The sequence below is a fragment of the Ceratotherium simum genome, chromosome 13 (assembly GCF_057802395.1).
Source record: "Ceratotherium simum simum isolate JZ-2026a chromosome 13, ASM5780239v1, whole genome shotgun sequence".
NCBI lineage: Eukaryota > Metazoa > Chordata > Mammalia > Perissodactyla > Rhinocerotidae > Ceratotherium > Ceratotherium simum.
In genome coordinates this window covers 26,106,254-26,127,239 of record NC_141912.1, presented here as the reverse complement: position 1 = coordinate 26,127,239, position 20,986 = coordinate 26,106,254, and the positions used below count along the sequence as shown (strand labels likewise).

The window sequence follows — 20,986 nt, the reverse complement described above, 5'->3', positions numbered from 1 at the left end:
GGGCGTTTCCACTGCGGGGCGCGCTTTAGGGAAACCTGGAGTCGTGCAGAGCCCTGGGGTGGACCGCCCTCTCCAGGGCAAGGCTCGGCTCAGGGCGCTCAGGAGCGCGCCAGGAGTGCCAGGAGGTCACGCGCTAGGCTTCAATGGGATCAACAGGAAGTTCCACTTAGATCCAGGACGCTCCAGGTGGATTTAGATGGGGTTCGGGTGTGTTTCTCTGCATGTCTGTGCCCTGAGATCCTCGCAAGGAACCTGGACGTGCAGATGCTCTTGCTGGACATTTCCCAGGGGCACAGCGCCCAGCTGTTGGAGATCACTGAGCTCTGAGAAAGACCACTCCCATGGGAGGAGGGAGCCGGCATGCTCTAGATAAGTGAGTGGGGCCATTTGCCTGGGGTTTTCGGAGGTGAGGAAGAAGATGGGGAAAGGTTTACCAGTGACTTGGTTGTGTGTGTTTGTCTCATATTTTACTCAAGAACATGAACCATGCAGGACAGTCTCTCTTTTCAAATGAGTGAGTCGTTAACGTGTATCTTTGTGTGGGTTCAAAGCCCACTTAAGTAGATCATATTTGGCTCGTGTTCAACTCACTAAGAAAGTTCCTTTTGCTGGTGCAGAGGCCTGGACTTAGTAAGAATGTGAATCCATTTAAAACACTAGGAAATTTATGCAGACTATTTGTTTATTGTTCTGCTTCTTAGGCCTAAAAACAAGCGTGTCTTTTGTCTTCACGCTTAAAAATAAAGTGCCTCCGTTGGAAGTGTTAAGTAGGTTCTTGAATGACTCTCCCTAAGACGGTTCTATCAGGCGTCCAGCAGTGGAGAAGTATCTCATTCGTGAAGTTGAAAGTCCGGGAATGCAAAGGGAGCGCGGCGTTTTAAGGCTTGGTAGAAACGAAAAGAGATTCAGATACAAAATTTCTGGAAGAAAATTCAGAATTTGAGGGAAAAGCACAAACTGTTTCCGCCCGGTTTCGAACCGGGGACCTTTCGCGTGTTAGGCGAACGTGATAACCACTACACTACGGAAACTCACGCGGTCATGCTCCTTTACATTCCTCAATTAGATAAAAGTAGTCTTAAATTTATCGTTTCTTTCAGGATATTTTCTTAGTTGAGGGGCAATATTTCCCTCTACACTTTCCGATTCTTAAAATCAACAATATCTAAACTCGATAACTCATAGCCAGCCCAGTGCTACTCCCAAAGCCCCAGTTACGTTGCAAGCAGCAGGCGGGGAAACATTAGGCAGTCTCCTGGAAAATTTTATTTCAAGAAATTGTTAGATATGTTCCACGCACACTTCTCTGACCTGGTGGGACCCTCTGATCTTCATCTCTCAATGACTGAAAATTGCCGTTTAGGAACTAGAACCGACTGGCGGAGCTCAGGGAACTTCCTCGGGCAATGGCTGGAGACAGTGAGGGGCAGAGGGAGGGGCGGCGCACTGTGCCCAGCTGTCTGTCAGGCGAGGGCGGTGGGGGTGGCTGGGAAGTTTGTCACAGTGGAAGCTGGCAAGGAAATCTAGCCGACATCAAACGAACCTTTCTCTTCTGTTCTGCGTCATTCCCTGGAACATGTAAACTTGGTGTGTGCTTTCTGCTTATAGCAGGAAGATGATCCTTGTGATCTACCTGACTCTTTGTTATTCACCCCATTTCAATTCTCCCACGTCACTTTCCTTTCTCTGGGTACTGGAGGTGATCTGCCTTCTACTAGGTTCTAAGTCTGAGCCCTTGCAAAGGTGCTCAGTGGCGAAAAAGTCCTGTCCCCAGGGTAGTCATGAGAAACTAATGACAGGACAGAGGCTTCTGGGCCTTTGGGGAAGGTCACAGCCTGGCTCCCTTTTGTGGCAGCTAAAACATGACCTGATGGAAATATTGGGGGTAGTGGAGGAAAGAGGCATGTTTTTCATTAGCAAAATCCTAGTCTCACCTTTTTTTGCTTTGAGATCAGATCAGCAGGATAAACAGCTATTATAATTAACAATATGAGTGTGTTAAGCTTCCTCAGCAATGTGGATTGATGTTTATTTTAAAGAAACTTTCGAATAGCCCAGTCCCATTCTAGTCACTGGAGGTATCGCAACCCTAAAGGAACTGACCAACTGGAAGGAGGGAAGGGGGACCTATGATGATCATAACGGTAAGTTTGCACACAGTAATTTAGTTACAACAAGAGTGCTGCATGGAGTGACGGCTATAAAAGTCACAGGATTATCTCCCATGAGGACAGAAAAGCGCCATCTGCTCCAGTCTTAATGGTCAGGAAATACTTGCTAGGAGAATTGATGTGACTTAGTGTTGGAAAAAAAGTGTGAGGTGGTTGAAGAGCCTTGAATGGAGAGGGGATTCCTGCAGTGGGGTGAATATGGCACAGATTTTGAATGCAGTGTGAGGAGCTCCAATTGTAGGTTTGAATCAGATCGTGCCTTTATTTATTCCTTTTCCTCACGGAAATTCATTCCAGTGAGAGTCTAATAGCATATGCCGGATCAGGGAGATAAAGGAAGACCCTCCACGGTATGGAATTTAGATTTAATCCAAATGTGATGGGTGGGAAAGAACTGACTGTTCCAAGAGGAACAAGACATTTTCCATTTTGACCAAAAGACCTCTTGCCTTTTGTTTAAACTATGAATGCAGAGGGCCCATATTTTATGATAAATGTTTCAAGCATTCATAACATTTGAAAGAACTGTGCAGTGAACACCACATGTATTTTTACTTACTGGATATTGGTCCTCAGCTTTCTTTGCTGAGAAATTCTGCATAAAAGACAATCTTTCCCTGTCAATCTCCCTGGCCCCAGGGATGAATGTATTACTTGGCACTGCGTCCAGAGCAATCTCAGAGAGCCTTCACCTTTGTGAAGAGTTGGGCATCACTGAAACGCCATCTTTCCAGGGCAGGCTGGGCTCACTTTCATTTGAGCCCCTAGGGGATGCAGGTACAAAACATTCTTCTCTGTTGTCTAAGGGGAAAATGGTCTCATAGTCTCTTCTTTATGAAGCTTAATAACCTGAAGAATTAAAATCTTATCAGACAGGACATCAACTTGAGTGTTCTTTTCCTTATGCTGGTAGCCTGTCAGGACCTTGGTAGTGAGATTCATTCAGTCACCCACTTTGAACACTCCTAAATGAGACAGTTTCTTGAGGTTTGAAAACAAGACAGGGGAGTGTTCAGGCAAATGTGTACAGCAGGAAATAAAGAGACTGGGTTTGGTTTTGGGAAGTTTAAAGTCAAGGCAGAAAAATTTATTCATTAAGATCAATTACCAGGGATGAAATATATATATATATGTACACACATGTGTATATACTTTTACCATTCTATGTATTTATTATAGTTTGTTGCCTATATTGCAGCTTCCTCGTGAATAATTATCTCAACTTAGCCTTGTGAACAACATCCAGGGGACCAAACTGCACCAATCCTGAAGAAGGGGAGTTGATAAAAATGTTCTGCTAAGTGTGGTTACAATTTTCATCAAAAAAAGGCATATTTAATCACCAACTACTGTAGGCTCAGAACTAAGACATAAGTTCTATGAGGAAAAGGATATTTTGTCTATTGTGTTCACCACTTTATTCCCAGCTACTTAGTAATCTCTGTCTCATAATAGGAATTCAATTAATATTCCTTGAACAAATGAATGGATGGATGAATGAATTAATGAATGAATAAACAAGGACCAGGTGTAAATCAAGAATTCAGTTTTGGACATTTAGACATTTAAACTTACATTTTCCCAGTGTATTCTAACTGATTATCTTTTCAAACTTGTGACAAGTGAGATGCCTATAAAGTTACTTAGCATTTATAATATCCTCCTTACCTAAGCTTGTGATGAGACTGTCTTTGGACCTGGTAACAGTAGCCAATGTGTTGCTGGCTTCCTGCTGTTTCTCCTGTTTGTCCCTGTCCTCCTCAGCAAGGACACTGTGCCTTAGTGTAGTGGTTATCACTCACACGTTACATGCAGAAGGCCCTAGTTTTGTTCCCACTAGATCCAAAATAAACCAAACATTGATCCCTTTGTCCTAGGTTTTTATTTAATAACAGAGAGAACAAGAAATTGTTTTACAATCTTTCCCATCTGGATGATGCTGGCTCCAGTGGACTGAAGGGTTCTGGGGTCTTCCTGACATCTACGTTCCCTCATTTCTTTCTGGCTACCATAAGGAGCCACCTAAAAGCATTTTCAACAAAGCACAAGTGCCTGTAATTGCCAAATATTCTCAGAGCACAGAATTAATGGCTGATTTGGGAGACTATTGTGGAAGCTAGGGACATATGGAATGTGCCAGCCTCAGCCAACAAACAGGAGGCCAGGGATACAATGGCCTGAGCAGGCCCTGAGTCCAGCACCATGGAGAGAAATTAATGCTCAAGAATAGAGGATAATCTCATTTTTGGCTTCCTAAAAGTGGAGCTCATGTGGGTCCTGTCCCTTAGCTCTATATTCTGAGAAGTTGGAGCAGTAGAGGAGGGAGGATAGTGGTAAGTGAGCCAGCATTTGTCAGAACTTAGGAAGCATGATCAGAAATAGCAACAGCTTGCCAATGAAGTTCTGATCATGTCCTGGATCTGACATTTGTTTCTTCAGCTTAACCTCATTAGATTGACATGGTCAGTGGTGAAATGAGAGATAGTGAAATTCCACATAAAAATTATTTTCTAGCCTCTTTAGTATTTTAATCCCAATATAAATGGTGATTCCCTATCACCACCTACTATTTCACTAATCCTTGGGGTTTCATAGTAATGAAAAATCTCAGTGAGTCAGACAAAGACCTAATAATAATTATGGCAAATTAAGCACAGCATTTGCTTTCTGTCAATCTCAAACTACACTACAGGGGATATTAGGGATGTTTTAAGGTATAAATGCAGAAGGAGAAAAAGATGAGAAAGTGGAAAGCAGCAGCAAGATTTTGAAAACCAGAAAGCAGAATGATTAGTGTAATAAAGGAAAAAAGTTTAGTATCTTAAGTATCTTTTTAAAGAAACTCTCTCCGTACAGTTCACACATGTTACCTGTACAGCTACTCTATCACGTCTCATAGCTGCGTAATATTCAATATTATGCATTAACCACACTTACCTATCTACCGTCCAATGATGGCATCGAGGTTGAATCTGCTTCTGAAAAATCCAAAATAATGCTGCAATTAACCTACACATATGATACAATCTGTGCCCTTGTGACATTTTTGCGTGTGGGGAGAGAAGGGGAATCATACACACCTAGGAGCAGAATATGTGGATCATTGGGTATGAATAATCTTAACTTGAGTAAAAAGTAGTAGACTGCTCTTCAGAATGGCTGCATAAACTTCCATCAGCAGGACAGGAGGGTTATCATACCCTCATTCCTGCAATAATTGACACATTCATCTTTCTAAGTCATTCAACTTAATGTAAGTAAAATAATATATCATTATATGTTGACTTGTCATATATTGCTAATAATATTAAATGTTAAAAAAATGTTTAATCTTTTCAGATGCTTCTTCTCTATCTTGGCTCTGATGAGTATCCTGTCCCTATTCTTTACCCATTTTCTATTGAGCTTTCTGTCTGATTTTGCTGATTTTCCTCACTTCTTACTATATTATATAGATTAGGTTGGCATTTTTAAATGCTTCAACTATTTTTTGCTTTTGTCACAATTTGTCTATTTAATTTTCCATTGTGGCCTACTTGGACATATCTTTGATTTGGATGAAGTAAACTACACCAATGCTTTGCTTTACTGTTTGTGCTTTTAAAGTCTTTGTTTCTTAAGTTCTTTTCTGTCCTCTAGGTGGTAAGATTTTTTTCTACATATATTTTTATTAATTTTTATCTGTTACGTTTATGTATTTACACTCTCTAGATAAGTATATTTTATAAATTCTACAGATGATTCTACTCTATGTGAAGAATCATAATAATAGAATACTACAAATACTCTTGTATATGCCAGTGCATGGGGGCTCCTTTCTCTAATATGCCATTTCTTGCACCCACTACACACTCAGTCCTCCCAATTCAGCTCTGACTCAAGCACTGGCAGGCCTGGATTTCCCTCAATGTGCAAAGGCAAGAATCTCTCATGCCCCCTCTTTGATCGCTGGCACAGAGTGTCTAAAATGCCAGAGACAGAGCTCTGAGCTGGATGGACCAATGAAGTGAGTGACACATTCCTTTCTCAAGGCTTTATCAGGCTTTGGAGGACATATGCTTGTGAACTTAGTAAGCTCTGTGCAGCACCAACAAGGGCTGGACTCCTTCTGCCTCAGTGGTTTTAAGCCTGGGAAGAGTAATCTTTGGACCTTTTATGCTTGTGTGGTACAGCTATCACAACCCTCTCATTTCGCAGTTCTTTCCCCAGTAACCAAAATAACAGAGATGTATCTATTTATTTATTTTGGTGGCTTTCAATAGGTGTTTTATGATGTTTATAAATTAATTCCATTCCAGATCCTACTTCAAGATTTAATTTCATCTCTGGTTCCAGAAGATTTCATAGACTTTCAACACAAACCATTAAATACCACCTGGGACCCGCTTGAATGAGTTCCTAAAAAACCCACAACCCCATTTCTGAAGTGTCTGGCAGTGTCTTACTGACTTGATAGTTTATGTGGCTCAGTTCCTAGCACATAGTAGGTACTCAGGAAACAGGTTTCATTAATAGATAGTTTAGAACTCTTAGTTAAAATACTTTCTTATTAAAACCAATGTCATGTATTCAAACTTCAAACTACATCTATGTTTACCAGAGCTTTCCAAATTTTCTTCAGGGGGAGTTTGTCTCAATATTAACTATCCTCTTTTTCCAGACCTGAATCCCTCACCTGGATAATCCAATTCAATTGGTTTAGAATAGGGGCTTAGATTCAGTGGGCAAAACACTGTTCTCTGACGATGAATAAAAAAGTATAGATTCCACCTTTGTACAGTTATGAGACATGGCTCATGCATCTGCATTCTCCCCACCTCCCCCCACCCCATTACTACACTTGCTTTTCCCTTTGTTTTTTTTTTTTTTTTGCAGATCCACTAAAAGAAGTGTCTTCTTTTGAGCATAAGTGGAGCTAACAAGGCAAGGTATTTTTCATGATTCTGAAAAGTTTTAATCATTATTTCCTGCAGTAGCTCTTCAGAGAATGGGAGACATTTTTGTAGTTTTCTCATTTCACCCTTCCCAATTTATCGGGACTAGAGAAAAAATAAAGAAAAAATTCCACCTTCAGCAGAAATAAACCTCGCTCACTGGGAAATTTTGCCTTTCTCAAACCCTCTATTCTGACCAGAAAAGACCAGAAAGGACACAGAGAAACGTCTTCCAGGAAGGCTTCCTTCCTTTTTCCTCTTTCTCTAAAAAACCTGCAGAAAAGGCAAAGCTGCTCACAGGTTTGAGATCAGAGGAAGCACATCAGGAGCCTCCAAAGGGCTCGGAGGACTCAGCTCCTGCTCATTGTGCAGATCATTTTTCCCTCCTGAGGAAAATTCCAGACAGGTCTGCTTTCTTTCTTCTGGGCTCCAAAAAGCGCACTACTAGTACACCGAACACTGCAAAAAGACTGCTGGAAGAAATTAGGGAAGATCTAAACAAATGCGGGGGCATTCTATATTCATGGATGAGAATATAGTTAAGAAGACAATACTTTCCACATTTATCTATAAATTCGATGTAATTCCTATCCAAATCTCAGCCAAGTGTCTGTTTGTTTTGCATAATTTGAAAAGCCTATCTAAAATTCATATAGAAACGCAATAGACAAAAGAAAGGCAAAATAATCTTGAAAACAAGGAACAAAGGTAAATTATAAATTTACTTTTCTTGGTGTGAAAACTTTCAACAATGCTAGAGTAACCAAGACTGCGGTACTGACAATAAGGATAGACATACGGATGAACAGATCATAACTGAGAGTCTGGAAATAACCCCCTACATGTATTATCAATTGATTTGCAACAAAAGTGCCAAGATAATTCAATGAGCGAAGGAAAGATTTTTCAACAAATGTACAGGGACAATTTGATATTCACACGAAAAAAACACAAATTTACCTCACATCAAATTAACTTAAATTAGCTTTGAGTTAATTTTGTTTAACTTTTGTAAATTAACAAAAATTGACTCAAAATGGATCATAGATGTAAATGTAAGAGGTAAAACTATGAAACTCTTTGAAGAAAACATTAGAATAAATCTCTGTGACCTTGGAATAGGTAAAGATTACTGAAATGCCCCATGAAAAGTATATAAAAGATAAAATTGCAAATTGAACTCCATCAGAATTTAAAGCATTTGCACTGCAGAAAATATCATTTAAAAAGTGAAAAGACAGGCAGCATACTGGGAGAAAATATTGGCAAGTCAAATATTCAATTAAGGACTTGGATCCAGAATATAGAAAGAATCCTTACCACTCAATAAACAGAAAACAAATAATCAAAATTAAGAAGTGGGCAAAGGATTTTTATAGACATGTCACCAGAGAACAGAGATGAATGTCCACGAAGCACATGGAAAGATGCTCAACATCATTAGTCACTAGAGAAATGCAAATTAAAATCACAATGAGATACCACTTCGTACTCACAAGGATGGCCATATTATAAAAGACAGACAATAGCAAGGGTTGATGAGGATGTAGAGAAACTGAAACCTTCATATATTTTTCTGGGAGAGAACACAAAACGGTGCACCTGCTTTGGAAGATAGTTTGACAATTTCTTAAAAGATTAAACATAAATTCACCATATAATCCAGCAATTCCACTCTTAGATATCTACACAAGAGAAATGAAAACATATATCTGCACAAATACTTGTATACAAATGTTCATAGCAGCATTATCCATATTAGCCAAAAAGTGGAAACAACTCAAATGTACATCAGTGGGTGAATGGGAATATAAATTGTGGTATATCCATACAATGGAATACTATTTGGCAATAAAAGGAACAAAATACAGATACAAGCTAAAACATGAATGTACCCAAAAACCTTAGGTCAAATGGAAGAAAGCAAAGCAAAACTCTATATATTGTATGATTCCTCTAATATGAGATGTCCAGAAAAAGCAAATCTTAGAGACAGAAAGTAGATTAGGGGTTGCTTGGGGCTGGGAACAGAATAGGAAGTGACTGCAAAAGGGCATGAAGTTTCTTTTTGGAGTAATGGAAATATTCTAAAATTGGATTATAATAATATTTGCACAGATTTGTAGATTTAAAAAGAAAACTGTTGAATTGTACACTCAAAATGGATCCATGTTATGGTAAATTATACCTATGTATAGCTGTTAAAAAATACCTATGTTAAAAAATACTTTTGGTATGACATTTATTGTTAGATATACACATGCACAGCTCAGAATTGAGTCTCCAAGTTCATAAACAACTTTATGAGTTCACATTTCTGAGTTCTCTTCTGCAATCTCCCACTTTCCATATCCCTGGGGATCCTTTTCCTAGTGCTCTGGCTAGAAGACCGGGATTTAGTTTCCTTGCTCTTTTGTGCACTTAGCTCAGCTGAGTCTTTCTCTGGGGCCACGCGGTGAGAAGATAGCAAGTAAAAGCAATTCAGATTCCCTCCATGCTCTTGGATCAGTTTCTCTCGTCAGCGACAAGGTTTCCCCTCCCTCAGAGTTTTATGCTTGCACAGCTGCTGCTGCCATTGTCACCAGCACAGGGGAGATTGCCTGAGGGCTGGAGCAGGTCTGGGTTTTAGGCTGCCTTTGAGTCTGGTCTGGGAGCTACTGGAGAATAGGAAGTGAGACACTCCCAGCCAGTTTGGTGAGACTTTAATTCTGCTTTTCTTCCCCAACCTGAGTCTACCATTTACTTTTCAGAGTCCTCAGATAGCTGTTCCATGCATTCTGTCCCAGATTGTTAGTTGCGTTTAACGCGAGAGGTGAGTGGAATGTGGTTACTCCATTTCTGACTAGAGCTAATTGTTTTTCAGAGTTCTTCTTACATGTATTAATTTATTGTTTTTGACATGTTAAAATTCCCCTAATGGTCATTATTATTCTAAGTCAAAAATCATTTATGCCATTGACCAAGGAGAGTTATGAGTTACAGGTATAATGCAACTTTATATAGGAAGAATATCTTCCAGAAGATTGTTAGGATTTTGACGCTGACACACCTATGACAAAAAAGGAAGAGAAGTCACTGTTGTCAATAATCAATCAGAAGCTGGGAAGTATTAATCCGAGACAGCTATATTTAATCAGAATGGGGTTAAACCCAGACATTTAGATTTAAACATGAATTTTATTATCTTCATGACTCCAGGAAGATCAATAACTCCTCAGAATTTCATTTTTTGAATATACAAAATTGAACATTGATTTGGTGCATTAATTCAACAAATATTTGTTGAGTTTTCTGTATGTGGCCAGTACTTTTGTAGATAAGAAAATGGCTAAGCAAAAATCCTCAAACAATTCCCTCTCTCTTTATGGAACTTACTTACCAGTGGGGAGAAAACACCATGTATTAAAAAATTAAGCAAATGCTGTAATCTGTTCAACGATGACAAGTGCTATGGAGAAAAATAAAGCAAGAATGTGAAAAGGGAATTCTGGGAGTAATATTCAGATAAAATAACACTGCTGTGGTGGCATTTGAACTAAGACTTGAAGGAAGTGAGGGAGGAAGCCATGTCTATGGGAAAACTGTTCCAGAGGAAGGAATCAGTCAGTGCGAAGGCCCTGGGTCAGGAATGTGTCTTGTGTTCAAGGAGAAGCAAGCAAGTCAATTGTAACTGCAATGGAGTGAGCAAAGGGAGAGACGGTGAAGTGATTAAAGAACTAATGAACTATGCAATAAAATCTTGCACATCATTGTAAAGATTTTGGCTTTTACTTTGTGTGAAGCAAGGGCCATTGTTGGCTTCTCAGTGAGGGAATGGTTTCATTTGACTTAAGGTTAAAAAGAATCTCTACGGTTGCTCCATGGAGAATATTTTAGAGGGGAAAAGGTGAAACAGGAAGACTATTAAGATATTTTGAAGTATATCATGTCCGATATAATGCGGCTTGGGTCAGCATGGTAGCAGTTGAGGTCGTGAAAAATAGATTCTAAACATATTTTAAAGAAATAGCCAGACAGATTAGACATGAGGAGTGAGAGATGAATGGAATTGAAGAAGACTCCAATCCCTTTGGCCTCATGAATTGGAAGCATGAAATTGTCTTTAATTGAGAAGGGGAAGAAAATGAGAGAAGGTATTGGGATGAGGGAGATCAATTGTTTGATGTTGAATATATTAAGTTGGAGATGCCTATTAGAAGACCTGTAACTGGAGATATCAGCTAGGCAGTTTGATATACCAGTCTGGAGTTTAAAGAAGTGGTTCAGACTCAAGATATTAATGAGTGAGTTGCTAACATATAGATAGTATTTAAATGATGAGACTACATGAGATCTGCCAGGGGGTGAGTAAAACTGAGAAGAGAAGCTTGGACTGCCCCAAATCACCTCGGAATTGATTTAGCTAAAGTTTGGTTTTTTAATCAAACTTTGATGGACTACTGATAAAAGCATAGGATTAAAATTCCAGTGAAGTATTCCATACAGTTTCAATAGTGGCTCACAGCTTATCCCCCTATTCCTTATGCCAGACTTGGGCCCTGCTATTTTTTTCATTTGAATCTAAAAGTATCTTAACTCCTTCCCAGCTTTTTCAGTAGCCTTATCAGCACATGGATAAATCAGACATATGCCTGTGTAGGTCCTTTCATTAGTCAGGCATCCTACTTTACTGTAAAGAAAGCAGAATTCACTAACTTATTCATTCATTCATCCAACAAATATTTATCAAATGCTTATACTACGTGTCAAGCACTTGTATTGGTTACTGGCAGTACAGCAATGAACAAAAGAGCCAAAATTATCTATCTAACATTCTAGAGGAAGAGTGACAGACAATAAACAAAATAAACAAGTCAAATAGAGATCTTTATAAGTGAGGTGGATAAATATTAATCAAGGAAGTGATATTGAAAGTCTGGTGTTTGTTTGGAATTTTGAATATGGTTTTAATTGAAATATTCAATGAGCATATGACCTGTAGGAAAGGAAGACCTGAGGAGCGAAGGAAGGAAGAAGAGGAAGAAGGAAGGAAAAATGGAAGGAAGGGAGGGAGGGAGGAAGGAGACATGATATCTGGGGAAGATCTTTCTAGGAAGAAGTTGCAGCAAGTACATAATAAATATTGAGGTAAGACTATGCCTAGTGTATTTAAGGATTAATAAATAGGCCAGTGTAACTGTAGCAGAATAAATAAACACTTTGATGACTAACACAGGGACAATTGGAAAAGTTGGGGAAAGGCTAAGATAAATTGAATTATTCTAATAACTAGGTAACTATGCTTCAGCAAGGCAAGAAATTTCCAATTATTGACTTTTAATAAATTAAGGGAGAATCTAGTCAAGTTATCAAAAGTAATAGAATGTGAAAAATAATTATTTATGGTGGATAACTATGTGATTTTTTTGCAGGTAATGCAGAAAGCGTTAAATAGTTGTGAGACATTTCTATAACAAAACTTGATCTACTTTTATTTTATTTGTATATTAAAATAGATCTCCTCGGTAGTTATAAACTAGGCATAAAATTAATGCTGAAATTTGTGTTATCATGGCAATGTGTACATTTATCCATGATTGTATGAACTAATTTTAAAAACCTAGTTGTATCATTTAGATAAACTTTCAATTATATTTACCTTTAATTTTACTGATTGTTTTTCAAATTCATAGTATTTCTGTTGTTATGATTGTGTATAAGAAGAATTTTCATGATAATTCAGTACAGAGGAACTCAAAAATTAGACCCTTATGCCCTCCCCAAATTAATTGTAATGTGTGTATATATTTTTGTTGCAATAAAGTAGGTTATGAGAAGCTTAAAATAATTTCAAGCATAAAATTATTTTATATTATGAAACATACTTGTGGGAAAGTGATGTTCCAGAAGAAAACAATGACATAAGATTAAAGGCTGTAAAAGAAGTACTTATTCATGCATTTATTTTTTCATAAACAATGATTGTATAAAATTATGCAGAATTTATGTTCAATATATTCGAGTGTTGCAATAGTTTCATTTTTAAATTGTCAACAATTAAAACTCTAAGAAAAATAACTACTTAATCATGATAAAAATCAATTAGTTGTCAAAAACGTGTCAGGGGTACATAGCTTTAAAATTTTGGGGAAGAGTATGGGTAACAAACTTTGGAAGGCTAATGGCTCAACTTGGCTGAGGATAACACACATGCTCTGTTAATTCTTCAGCGTTTGTTTGTATCTTGTTTTTATTGGAAACAGCCTCCAAACCCCATGTTAAGAGGCCCCACTCAGACCGGATATTCCGACAAGTCCTTCCCTCCAGCGCGTGGAGGTCTGCGCAGCTGCTGGGGCTTCTTACAGCAGGGGCCCGGTGGCCAGCTGAGTGTCACTCTTTCAGCCTTCAGAATAGAAATCCGAGAAACTGGAAAGTGGCCCGAAAATCTAGAGCGCCCGCGAGTGCCATTGTCACTTCAGAAACGGTTGGGATCCCTCTTTCCATTCGAAATGGCCTTGACCTGCGTGGGCACCGAACTCGGAGCCGGACGCTGAGTTGCTGGGAGATCGCCCAGGACCAAGAGCTGCCTGTCCAGGATCTCTGCGAGGGCTCTGGAGCTCAGACTTGTCTCCTCCGACACACACACACACAGACACACACACACACACACACACACGCATCTGCTAAACCTGGGTTGCATCGCCGTGCTTGTGTGTTTCGTGTGTAAAAAGAATTTCGAGCCAAGCTTGTTGAACTTGAGAACCTTGGGCTGCGCGAGGCTCCTGGAGGGAGACCACGAGCCCCAGGCGCGGATCGCCGCGGAGAGACGCGGAAGAAGTCTGGCTGAGAAGGAAGACCTTGGAATTCTTTCTGGAGCCAGAGAGGCGGGACCTGGAAGAGAAGCTCCTTTTTGGCCAACGGAGATCTCCGAGCTGTTATTGAAGGGCATCTTTCTCCACCATCTCCGATCCCAACACCACACTCCACCGGGGAGGAGGTGAATTGATTTCTGTTGAAAGTAACATTCTGGAAAGAAGAAAAAATGGAAACTCCTGATGACATATGACTGACCCATAGTATCCTCGCGCTCGATTTCGAAGATCAGATCATTAGCAGAAATGACCTTCCGGACACCTTTCCCCCCTTCGCTGAATGACTTTACTGGACCTACCCGCTGTGCGGGCACCCGGGTACCAGAGGAATGAAGACAGCACAGTCTCGCCCTCAAGGAGAAGAAAGAGGAACACAAGCAGGTAATGATAATAAAATCGCGGAGTGAAGCAGCAGACATTCACACTGCCGGGCGTTGTCAGGGGAGCACAGAGAAGGAGCATCTCCCCAGTCCTTAGGAACCCAGAGCTGCCGCAGATTTCCTTTCCTGCAGGATGGAGAGGAATCCCCCTACCGCGAGCCGGGAGCAAATCCACCAGCCATTCCGGCTGGAGAGTCACTTTCAGAATCTGCCCATTCGGAAGTGAAGCTCGAGACGACCAGCTTCTCTTTCCAGATCCTTTCCGGGCTGGGAAGAAGGAAGCCACTGTTGTGAACGTTTCTCTGTGTTTTCTCGGGGCGGAATCGACGAGTTTGAGAAAGTCTTGTTTTCCACCAGAGAGGCGAAGTTCGTTTCTACCGGAGGCCGAGTTTTCGTCCCATCTTTTTCTTTTCGCGGGAGTGCAGAAAGGGGGAATGGAAAACAGGAAGAGGCTTGAAGAAACAATGTTACTTGATCTTGGTTTAAAGTAGCTAAAAACAAAAGCCGCGTTTGGAAAGGGAGAAGAAAGATTTTCTTTAATTTTATACAAACACAGGAATGTCAACATTCTTTTTATATTATTAATTAAAAATTGGCCGGTTAACTCAGTTGGCTAGAGCGTGGTGCTAATAACGGCAAGGTCCCTGGTTCGATCCCCGTACGGGCCAAGCGAGTATCACTTCTGTTCCTCTCTCTTGAATAAAAGTTAATCTTGCTTAGTCACCTCACACATTGGAAATAACCTCTCCGACATAAAATTGGGATTAAACGCTGACTTTACTTCTTAATCCTCAGCAGTAACACTTTCTTTGTCCCCATCTTCAAAGGCAGGCAAAAGCAAAAGAAAAAACAACTTATGGGAAATGTGGCATAAAGCCTTCAGATAGAAATTTTAGTAAATTAGGATATGAGGGTAGAGGTGGCGTTGGAGATGTGTGGCTGATGGCCGCTAACCCTCTGAGCGCCCGGGTTTCCTTGTCCTTTCCCCAGGGTCCAGTCCACCTGGTCTCCGTGTGACCCTGACCTGCTTCATCTACCTGGTTGTCTCCTCGTCCCTTGCACTGCCTTTTCAATAGCGACTGTTGAAGTCGCTATTGCTTATTGCTGAAATAATCACAATCCGATACCTTGCACATTCCCCCCACACACCCCTACCTTTTTTAACTACTAGTCGACTTTTTACCAGAGGACAGATTTTTTTGCTGTTGTTCTTCTGGATTTCTGGGACCATGAACAGTTCTGAACAGAAAGTAGGCATTTGTTAAATATTTGTGGAGTGAATGTATGAAGCCTTACCATCAGTGTGTTTTCAAAAGTTGGGATTTTGCCGAATTTGGTTAATACACTCATATAAAGGAACCAAAGCCAACCAAAGTCACCATTTATGACAAAACATTGTGGTTGCAGAGGCACATTACTGTATAGAACACAGAAGAATTTCAAAAATGAAAAATTAATGACAAATATAATCCTAGGAAAAGGTTTCAGATTTGACAAAGGGGCATTTTCAAAGGATGAGGAAACCATTGCTCAATACTTGAAATACAAAGTCAAAGCTCATTTCAGGAGAGAGCTGTGTTGGTAAAGCTCAGACCCTCTGAGAGAGCCAATGGATGATGTTTTGGGGGGAAGGGGCTTAAGGAAGCAGACTTTCAGAGGCTAAATGGGTTGACATATCTGTGGAAACCTGGTTATTTGGGAGAGAGTGCTGTTGCTTGGTTGGCACGCAAAGGTGTGTTTATTGAAGTGAGGCCATCCCTGACTGGCTGACTTTCAGAAGGAAAGGGTTGGCAGTGACTGGTTGTCCTGCAAAAGTATGTTCACAGAATGGTTACCGTTGATAGACTGAATTGGTTTAGTATTGGTTCTGGTGGGTACTTGTTATCACGGCTATAGAACAATCAGTCTTTTCTTGTTTGTGCTTAGTTTATGTTCTCAAATTTTACTTTGGCCTAAAAGCAAAACTACTTTCTTCTTTTCTTTCTCTTTCTTTTCTTTTCTTTCCTTCCTTCCTTCCTTGCTTCCTTCCTTCCTCCCTTCCCTCCTTTCCTTTCCTCCCCCTCCCTTCCTTCCTTCCTTTCCTTTTTCTTTTTTTCTTTCTCACTCTCTCTCTCTTTCTTTCTTTCTCTTTGTGTCCAAACAATGAAGAATAAAAACACTGATTTTATCTCTGAGCCTCTCACTCTGTCTTAGACACCCTTAACTTTCAGTTCAGTGATGGGATGAATAGCAGAAATGGAGTTAAGGACAGGGTGAGGGACAAGCGAGGCTTAGTGATGTTGTAATTGGCAGAGGGGTCATGATCATGGCTGGGGTGATGATGGAGTTGGGGTAAGAAACTGGAATATGTGGAGCACACAACCAGGTAATAAAAAAGGTTGATATTTTTCTTGATCTTCCTGCGTCAAATCAACCAGAAATAATTTGTTACCTGTGGTGGGTTTATTGTCTTAATGAACCCAGTTCTTCCCCTTTCCCTCTATCCATGCTGTTTTTCATGTGACTTTGTAGTGCTCCCACTCTCTCTAGGCTGAGCACTGCAACTTACTTTCACCAATGGGATACTAGCAAACTCGACAAAGAAGATTCTTGAATAAGCCCTTTGCTCTTTCTGCTTGTTTTTTTTTTTTTTCTTTAGTTTTTTGTTTGTTTTTTAAAATAGGCTTTACCTTTTAGAGCAGTTTTAGGTTCACATCAAAATTGAGTGGAAAGTTCTCACATACACCCTCCTCCACCACACACGTTCTCTTCCACTATCAACATCCTAAATCAGAATGGTAGATGTGTTACAACTGATGAACCTACTGAGAAATGGCATTATCACCCAAAGTCCATTGCTTACATTAGGGTTCACTCTTGGTGTTATACATTCTACAGGTTTTGACAAGTATATAGTGACATATGTCCACCATTACAGTATCATACAGAATAGTTTCACTGCCATAAAAATCCTCTGTGTTTTGCCTATTTATCCCTCCCTCCCTCTTAACCCCTGGCAACCACTGATCTTTTTACTGTCTTCATAGTTTTGCATTTTCCAGATGTCGTATAGTTGAATCACACAGTATGTAGCCTTTTCAAATTGGCTTCTTTCACTTAGTAACATACATTTAAGTTTCCTCCATATCTTTTCATGGCTTAGTAGGTCATTCCTTTTTATTGCTGAATAATATTCCATAGTCTGAATGTACCACAGTATATTTATCTACTCACCTACTGACAGACATCTTGTTTGCCTCCAAATTTTGGCAATTATGAATAAAAAGGCTATAAACATCTGTGTGCAGGTATTTCTGTGGATATAAGTTTTCACCTCATTGGGTAAATACCAAGGAACTCGACTGCTGAATTATATGGTTGGTAAGAGTGTGTTGAGCTTTGTAAGAAACTGTCAAACTGTCTTCCAGGGACCACCCCAGTGGTGTAGTGGTTAAGTTCGTGTGCTCTGCTTTGGTGGCCCCGGGGGTTCACAGGTTCAAATCCTGGGTGTGGACTTAAGCACTGCTCTTCAAGCCATGTGTGGCAGCGTCCCACATACAAAGTAGAGGAAGATGCCTACAGACATAAGCTCAGGGCTAATCTTCCTCAGCAAAAAGAGGAGGATTGGCAACAGATGTTAGGTCAGAGCCAGTCTTCCTCACCAAAAAACAAGCAAAAAACTGCCTTCCGAAAAGACTGTACCATTTTGCATTCCCACCAGCGATATACGAGAGTTCCAGTTGCTCCACACCCTCCTCAACATTTGGTGTTATCAGTGTTTAACTTCACTGTTGTTTTAATTTGCATTTCCATAATGACATGTAGTGTTGACCATATTTTCGTATGCTTATCTGCCATCTGTATATCTTCTTTGGTAAGGTTTCTGTTCAGATCTTTGGCCCCCTTTTTTAATCAGGTTGTTCATATTCTTGTCATTGAGTTTTAAGAGTTCTTTGTATATTTTGGATAACAGTTCTCTATCAGTTATATCTTACACAAGTATTTTCTACTAGTCTGTAGCTTGTCTTATTCTCTTGACAGTGTCTTTTGCAGAGCAGAAGTTTTTGATTTTAGTAAAGTCCAGCTTATTGGGGTTTTTTTGGCTTGTGCCTTTGGTGTTGTATCTAAAAAGCCATCACCAGACTCAATGGTCATCTAGATTTTTCTCCTATGTCATCTTCTAGGAGTTTTATAGTTTTGTGTTTTAAATTTAGGTCTGTGATCCGTTTTGAGTCAATTTTTGTGAAGGGTGTCAAGTCTGTGTCCAGATTTATTTTTTTTGCATGTAGATGTGCAATTGTTCCAGCACTATTTGTTGAAAGGACTGTCCTTTATCCATTGTATTGCTTTTTCTACTTTTGTCATAGATAAGCTGGTTTATATTTGTGTGGGTCTACTTCTAGGCTCCCTCTTCTGTTCCATTGATCTATGCATCTATTGTTTTGCCGTTACTACAATGTCTTGATTACTGTAGCTTTATAATAAGTATGGAAGTCAAGTAGTGTCAGACCTCTGACTTTGTTCTTCTCTTTCAATATTGTGTTGACTGTTCTGGGTCTTTTGCCTATCCATATAAACTTTAGAATCAGTGTGTCAATATCCACAAAACAACAGGCTGGGATTTCCATTGAGATTGCATTGAATTTGTAGATCAAGTTGAGAAGAACTGACATCTTATCAATATTCAGTTTTTCTATCCATGAACATGGAATATTGCTTTCTTTGTTTAGTTCTTCTTTGATTTTTTTCATCAGAGTTTTGTAATTTCTCTCATATAGATCTTATACAACTTTTGTTAGATTTATACCTAAGTATTTCATTTTGGGTGTGCTAATGTAAATCATATTGTGTTTTTAATTTCAAATTCCACTTGTTCACTGTTGGTATGTAGGAAAGTGATGGACTTTTGTATATTAACCTTGTATCCCACAACCTTGCTATAATTGCTTATATAATCATTCCAAGAGGGGGTTTGTTTTCCCTTGATTGCTTTTGCCCTGAACTGTTGTCATAAGAACTTCCCTGGGTTTAGCATGCTGGAAAATAAGTAATGTGCCAAGATTAGCTGATTGTCTGTTCACAAAACATGTGAGTCAGCCTAGCTGGGACATAAACAGTCCTGGTCAATCCCAACCTATATTAGTAAACCACAGACTAGTGAGCTAAAAACATTCTAATTGTTTTAAGCTACTGAATTTGGATGGTTTATTAAGCAGTATATTTGTGACAATAGATAACTGACATATACATTAAAATGCCGTTCATTTTACTCCAGCAGAATTAGCCTCCTTGCTATTCCTCAAATACACAAGGTACATTCTACATCAAGGTCTTTGTGGTCACTATATCCCATGTATGGAATAACTTTACCTAGATATCCCCATGGCTCATTCATTTTCTTCCTTCAGATTTTTGCTCAAATGTCGCCAAACTCCATTTAGAAATTGAAATTAAAAAAAATTCACCCCTAATGTCCTTCCCTGATTAATTGTTATCCTTAGCATTTATTATCACATTCATCTAGCATTTTATATGCAACTTTACTTTTAAAAAATTTCTGTAACTCTGCCACTGGAAAGAGATTTCTATCTATTTTGTTCAGAGCTGTTATCCTAGTGACTAATGCAGTATCTAACATATAGTACACATCCAATAAATATTTATTGAATGAATGAGTGATTAAGTTCTTCTTTGTCTAAAGCAAGGAGGACACACACTTGAAGAGAAGATGGGGGAGAGGAACAAACATCACCTTAGATATGGCCCTCCAGAGATGTTGGGCCAATAGAGCTGGAAAGGCACATTTCCCTTTTCCAAAAGTTCATAGAAAGACCCACTTGGTGTTAACTTTCTCTGTCTCTATTCTCTTCTTGCCATATCTAGAAGCTAGTTGGAGTGGGAGTTATCCAATGAGGGTTTTAGAAATAAGGTCACCTATACTCTAGCTAGAAAAGTCTCTTAATTTAACAAAACCTATAGAGGGTCTAGATTATCCTGACCCACTCAAGGGCAGTAGTTCATTGATCTATATGTTGGCAATCAGGAATTAATATGAATGAGTAAATTTCTGTGTCATTTTGTCTTTGAATCTATTATGTCTCTTCTGTCTACTGTCTGATTCTCTTTGCTTTTTCCAGTTCCAATTTCCTCCCTAAAAAATCCATGTTGACCACATACCTAAATACTGGAACCAGTTTTGTGGCAGGGATTTTTATTGAGGATCAGGTTATAGGTCTCCTTACAGGTTACTTGCCAGCCCATGGATTGACTGCCTTTGAGAGCTCTGGCCCAATCATATATGGCCAGACATTGGGTGTCAGCATTACATGTTAGAAAATATGACCACACTCAAAAAGCATATAGCACTTTTGTGATTGCAGGCTGATAGTGGAGCAGTGTCTATTAAATGAGACTAATGACATGGCAAACTAGTGGATTGCCAAGTCTGTTACTCCATAGTGGACATCTCATGATTCCTTCCACCATTTTCAATTTTAGCATCCTTCTAGAACCAGTCTTCATGAATCTTTGTCCTGAAAAGAGAAAATAACAGAAAAGAGAAACAAGTAATTAAAATCTATTTGTGACATGTGCTATCATAGAACTTTGGAAAATTCTTTGGTCTTCTCAGGGGAAGAAATATTCTTGTATTCCTATCAGTGTATTACTAG

The 20,986-nt window shown here is 39.5% G+C and overlaps 1 non-coding gene across 1 annotated transcript; it reads right to left on the bottom strand.

Annotated features, from left to right (window-relative positions):
* Positions 1-958: 958 nt before the first annotated feature.
* Positions 959-1,031, bottom strand: TRNAV-AAC (transfer RNA valine (anticodon AAC)). The gene has a single exon. It is a non-coding gene; the product is annotated as a tRNA-Val (tRNA).
* Between the last annotated feature and the right edge of the window lie 19,955 nt (positions 1,032-20,986).